Consider the following 6,192-nt stretch of genomic DNA (forward strand, 5'->3'; position numbering starts at 1 on the left):
GAAGAAGAAGAAGAAGAAGAAGAAGAAGAAGAAGAAGAAGAAGAAGAAGAAGAAGAAGAAGAAGAAGAAGAAGAAGAAGAAGAAGAAGAAGAAGAAGAAGAAGAAGAAGAAGAAGAAGAAGAAGAAGAAGAAGAAGAAGAAGAAGAAGAAGAAGAAGAAGAAGAAGAAGAAGAAGAAGAAGAAGAAGAAGAAGAAGAAGAAGAAGAAGAAGAAGAAGAAGAAGAAGAAGAAGAAGAAGAAGAAGAAGAAGAAGAAGAAGAAGGGGGAGGGCTCTCTTCCCCTCTCTCCCGGTGGCGCCGGAACGCCACTGGGGCAATCATTGTGTGACAGTGATCTACTCCGACAACTTCGTCATCTTCATCAACACCTCCATCACATTCCCTTCATCTACATTCAGCGGTCCACTCTCCTGCAACCCATTGTACCCTCTACTTGAACATGGTGCTTTATGCTTTGCCATCCTATAATGTTTGAGTAGATTTTTGTTGTCCTATGGGTGATTGGTGAATTGCTATGGTTGGTTTAAATTGCTTGTGGCTATGTTGTTGTCCTTTGGTGCCCATCATATGCGTGCACATGTGGATCACACCTTAGGGTTAGTTGTATGTTGATAGGACTACGCATTGGAGGGCAAGAGTGGCAGAAGCTTCTTCCTAACATAGAAATTGATTCATACAGGATTGAAGGGGGGCCAATATATCTTAATGGTATGGTTGGGTTTTACCTTAATGAACTTTAGTAGTTGCGGATGCTTTCTAATTGTTCCAATCATAAGTGCATAGAATTCCAGATAAGGGACGGGATGCTAGCAGTGGCCTCTCCCACATAAAACTTGCTATCGGTCTAGTAACTTAGTCAATTGCTTAGGGACAATTCCGCAAATCCTACCACCACTTCCCCACACTCGCTATACTAACCTAATTGTTCTTTTAGTAAAACAACACCTAACTTTTATTTTCACGTTATTTATTATCTTGCAAACCTATCCCTTTATACCTACAAAGTACTTCTAGATTTATTCTTGTTCTAGGTAAAGCGAACATTAAGTGCGCGTAGAGTTGTATCGATGGTCGATAACTTGAAGGGAATATTAATTCTACCTTTAACTCCTCGTTGGTTCGAAAGTCTTACTTATTGAGAAAGACTAAAATTGATCCCCTATACTTATGGATTATCACTGATCTTGGTTGATTCAAGGGTCAATTGTTTGTTTGTAGATGCTGCACTTGTTGAGGAGCTAGCCCTTCCAACTCAAGACATTGATGCAACTAGACATGTAGTTGTTGGAGGAGCTAAGATGACCCATTCTAAACCGGTGGCCCAATTATCCCGGTGGACATAGGGTTTTGCCTTCCAGCAAGATGTGAAAGTGCTTCCTCTGGGTTGCTATGACTTGATTATTGGTGCTGATTAGTTGGGGGATCATAGTCCTATGTGGGTTGACTAGCACAAGCGTTGGATGTGATTGACTCATCAAGGGCATCACATCACATGGGTGGGTGTTCATGACAAGCCACATGCCTCATGATACTTGGTATAGCTTCAAGGTCTATACCTAAAAAGGCTTTCGCCCCGCTTTTATATATAAAGCAAACCAAGAGAGCCACAAGGTCTAACAAGATTCACATCGCACACACACACAAAGGTAGCATACATACAAGGTTCAAGAGGGTTTTGCTAAGAGAACAACTTCAAGGTCCATTACGCTAAGAAGTAGTTCAACTAGGAGTGAATTCTTAACCAGGAACAGGATCTTTGCACCATGAAATTAACAGAAATCACCGCAAAACTAGTTCCACTAGCAATGCAGCAGGTCTTGGATGAGCTTAGTGATTTGTTCTAGGAACCTACATCCCTACCACCCTTCCCCAGCTACCCCATAATCATTAAATTACATTGGTTCTAGGTTCACATACTGTCAATGTACGACCGTATAGTTACAACCCACAGCAATATTCAAAGACAAATCAAAGAGATGATGTGCAATGGTACAATTCGATTGAGCTCTAGTCCACTTACATTGACAGTCTTACTTGTGCGCAAGAAGGATGCGTTGTGGAGGTTTTGTATTGATTGTTGGCAACTTAATGCAGTTACGGTAGCAAACATCTAATGCCAATTGGTGATGAGTTGCTTGAAGAACTCTCTAGGGCGGTGCTACCTCTTTTAGCACTGCGTTGGTTTTCCCCGAAGAGGAAGGGATGATGCAGTAAAGTAGCATAAGTATTTCCCTCAGTTTTTGAGAACCAAGGTATCAATCCAGTAGGAGGCTACGCGCGAGTCCCTCGTACCTGCACAAAACAAATAATCCTCATAACCAACGCAAATCGGGGTTGTCAATCCCTATAGGGCCACTTACGAGAGTGAGATCTGATAGATATGATAAGATAATATTTTTGGTATTTTTATGATAAAGATGCAAAGTAAAATAAAGGCAAAGTAAATAGCAAAGCAGATAACTAAGTAGTAGGAGATTGATATGATAAAGACAGACCCGGGGGCCATAGTTTTCACTACTGGCTTCTCTCGAGAGCATAAGTATTCTATGGTGGGTGAACAAATTACTATTGAGCAATTGATAGAATTGAGCATAGTTATGAGAATATCTAGGTATGATCATGTGTATAGGCATCATGTCCGAGACAAGTAGACCGACTCCTGCCTGCATCTACTACTATTACTCCACTCACCGACCGCTATCCAGCATGCATCTAGAGTATTAAGTAAAAACAGAGTAACGCCTTAAGCAAGATGACATGATGTAGAGGGATAGACTCATGCAATATGAAGAAAACCCCATCTTGTTATCCTCGATGGCAACAATACAATATGTGCCTTGCTGCCCTTACTATCACCGGGAAAGGACACCGCAAGATTGAACCCAAAGCTAAGCACTTCTCCCATTGCAAGAAAGATCAATCTAGTAGGCCAAACCAAACTGATAATTCGAATAGACTTGCAAAGATAACCAATCATACATAAAAGAATTCAGAGAAGATTCAAATAGTATTCATAGGTAGGCTTGATCATAAACCCACAATTCATCGGTCTCAACAAACACACCGCAAAAAGAAGATTACATCGAATAGATCTCCACAAGAGAGGGGGAGAACATTGTATTGAGATCCAAAAAGAGAGAAGAAGCCACCTAGCTACTAACTATGGACCCGTAGGTCTGAAGTAAACTACTCACACTTCATCGGAGAGGCTATGGTGTTGATGTAGAAGCCCTCCATGATCGATGCCCCCTCCGGCGGAGCTCCGGAACAGGCCCCAAGATGGGATCTCGTGGATACAGAAAGTTGCAGCGGTGGAATTAGGTTTTTGGCTCCGTATCTGATCGTTTGGGGGTACGTGGGTATATATAGGAGGAAGAAGTACGTCAGTGGAGCAACAGGGGGGCCACGAGGGTGGAGGGCGCGCCTGGTAGGGTAGGGCGCCCCCCCTACCTCGTGGCCTCCTGTTACGTGCCTTGGCGTAGGGTCCAAGTCTCTTGAGTTGTATTCGATGAGAAAATCACGTTCCTGAAGGTTTCATTCCGTTTGGACTCCGTTTGATATTCCTTTTCTTCGAAACCCTAAAACAGGCAAAAAAACAACAATTCTGGGCTGGGCCTCCGGTTAATAGGTTAGTCCCAAATATAATATAAAAGTGGATAATAAAGCCCAATAATGTCCAAAACAGTAGATAATATAGCATGGAGCAATCAGAAATTATAGATACGTTGGAGACGTATCAAGCATCCCCAAGCTTAATTCCTGCTCGTCCTCGAGTAGGTAACTGATAAAAACAGAATTTTTGATGCGGAGTGCTACTGGGAATAATTTTAATGTAATTCTTCTTAATTGTGGTATGAATATTCAGATCCGAAAGATTCAAGACAAAAGCTCATGTTGACATAGAAAATAATAATACTTCAAGCATACTAACAAAGCAATTATGTCTTCTCAAAATAACATGGCTAAAGAAAGTTATCCCTACAAAATCATATAGTCTGGCTATGCTCTATCTTCACCACACAAAATATTTAAATCATGCACAACCCTGATGACAAGCCAAGCAATTGTTTCATACTTTTGACATTCTCAAAACTTTTTCAATTTTCACGCAATACATGAGCGTGAGCCATGGATATAGCACTATAGGTGGAATAGAGTGGTGGTTATGGAGAAGACAAAAAGGGAGAAGATAGTCTCACATCAACTAGGCGTATCAACGGGCTATGGAGATGCCCATCAATAGATATCAATGTGAGTGAGTAGGGATTGCCATGCAACGGATGCACTAGAGCTATAAGTATATGAAAGCTCTAAAAGAAACTGAGTGGGTGTGCATCCAATGGGCTATGAAGACCTAGGGCAATTTGAGGAAGCCCATCACTGGAATATACAAGCCAAGTTCTATAATGAAAGATTCCCACTACTATATGAAAGTGATAACATGAGAGACTCTCTACTATGAAGATCATGGTGCTACTTTGAAGCACAAGTGTGGTCAAAGGATAGTAACATTGTCCCTTCTCTCTTTTTCTCTCATTTTTTTATTTGGGCCTTTTATCTTTTTCTATGGCCTCTTTTCTTTCTCTCTTTTTTATTTGGGCTTCTTTGGCCTCTTTTATTTATTTTTCGTCCGGAGTCTCATCCCGACTTGTGGGGGAATCATAGTCTCCATCATCATCCTTTCCTCACTGGGACAATGCTCTAATAATGATGATCATCACACTTTTATTTTTCTTACAACTCAACAATTACAACTCAATACTTAGAACAAAATATGACTCTATGTGAATGCCTCCGGCGGTGTACCGGGATATGCAATGACTGATGAGTGACATGTATGAAAGAATTATGAATGGTGGCTTTGCAACAAATACAATGTCAACTACATGATCATGCTAAGCAATATGACAATGATGGAGTGTGTCATAAACGGAATGGTGGAAAGTTGCATGGCAATATATCTCAGAATGGCTATGGAAATGCCATAATAGGTAGGTATGGTGGCTGTTTTGAGGAAGGTATATGGTAGGTGTATGATACCGGCGAAAGGTGTGCGGTATTAGAGAGGCTAGCAAAGGTGGAAGGGTGACAGTGCGTATAATCCATGGACTCAACATTAGTCATAAAGAACTCATATACTTATTGCAAAAATCTACAAGTTATCAAAGCAAAGTATTACGTGCATGCTCCTAGGGGGATAGATTGATAGGAAAAGACCATCGCTCGTCCCCGACCGCCACTCATAAGGAAGACAATCAATAAATAAATCATGCTCCGACTTCATCACATAACGGTTCACCATACGTGCATGCTACGAGAATCACAAACTTCAACACAAGTATTTCTCAAATTCACAACTACTCAACTAGCATGACTTTAATATCACAAATTTTCTTAGTATTCAACACACTCATAAGAAAGTTTTATTATTAATCTTGCATACCAAGCATATTAGGATTTTAAGCAAATTACCATTCTATTTAAGACTCTCAAAATAATATAAGTGAAGCATGAGAGATCAATAGTTTCTATAAAACAAATCCACCACCGTGCTCTAAAAGATATAAGTGAAGCACTAGAGAAAAATTATATAACTCAAAATATATAAGCGAAGCACATAGAGTATTCTAACTAATTCCAAATCATGTATGGCTCTCTCAAAAGGTGTGTACAGCAAGGATTATTGTGTTAAACTAACATGCAAAGACTCTAATCATACAAGACGCTCCAAGCAAAACACATATCATGTGGTAAATAAAAATATAGCTCCAAGTAAAGGTACCGATAGAAGTAGACAAAAGAGGGGATGCCTTCCAGGGCATCCCAAAGCTTTGGCTTTTAGGTGTCCTTAGATTATATTGAGGGTGTCATGGGCATCCCCAAGCTTAGGCTCTTGCCACTCCTTGTTCCATAATCCATCAAATCTTTACCCAAAACTTGAAAACTTCACAACACAAAACTAAAAGTAGAAAATCTCGTGAGCTCCGTTAGCGAAGGAAAACAAAAGACCACTTCAAAGTACTGTTATGAACTCATTATTTATTTATATGAGTGTTATACCTACTGTATTCCAACTACTCTATGGTTTATAAACTATTTTACTAGCCATAGGTTCATCAAAATAAGCAAACAACACACGAAAAACAGAATCTGTCAAAAACAGAACAGTCTTTAGTAATCTGTAGCTAGCGCA

The sequence above is a fragment of the Triticum dicoccoides genome, chromosome 5A (assembly GCF_002162155.2).
Source record: "Triticum dicoccoides isolate Atlit2015 ecotype Zavitan chromosome 5A, WEW_v2.0, whole genome shotgun sequence".
NCBI classification, from domain to species: Eukaryota; Viridiplantae; Streptophyta; class Magnoliopsida; order Poales; family Poaceae; genus Triticum; species Triticum dicoccoides.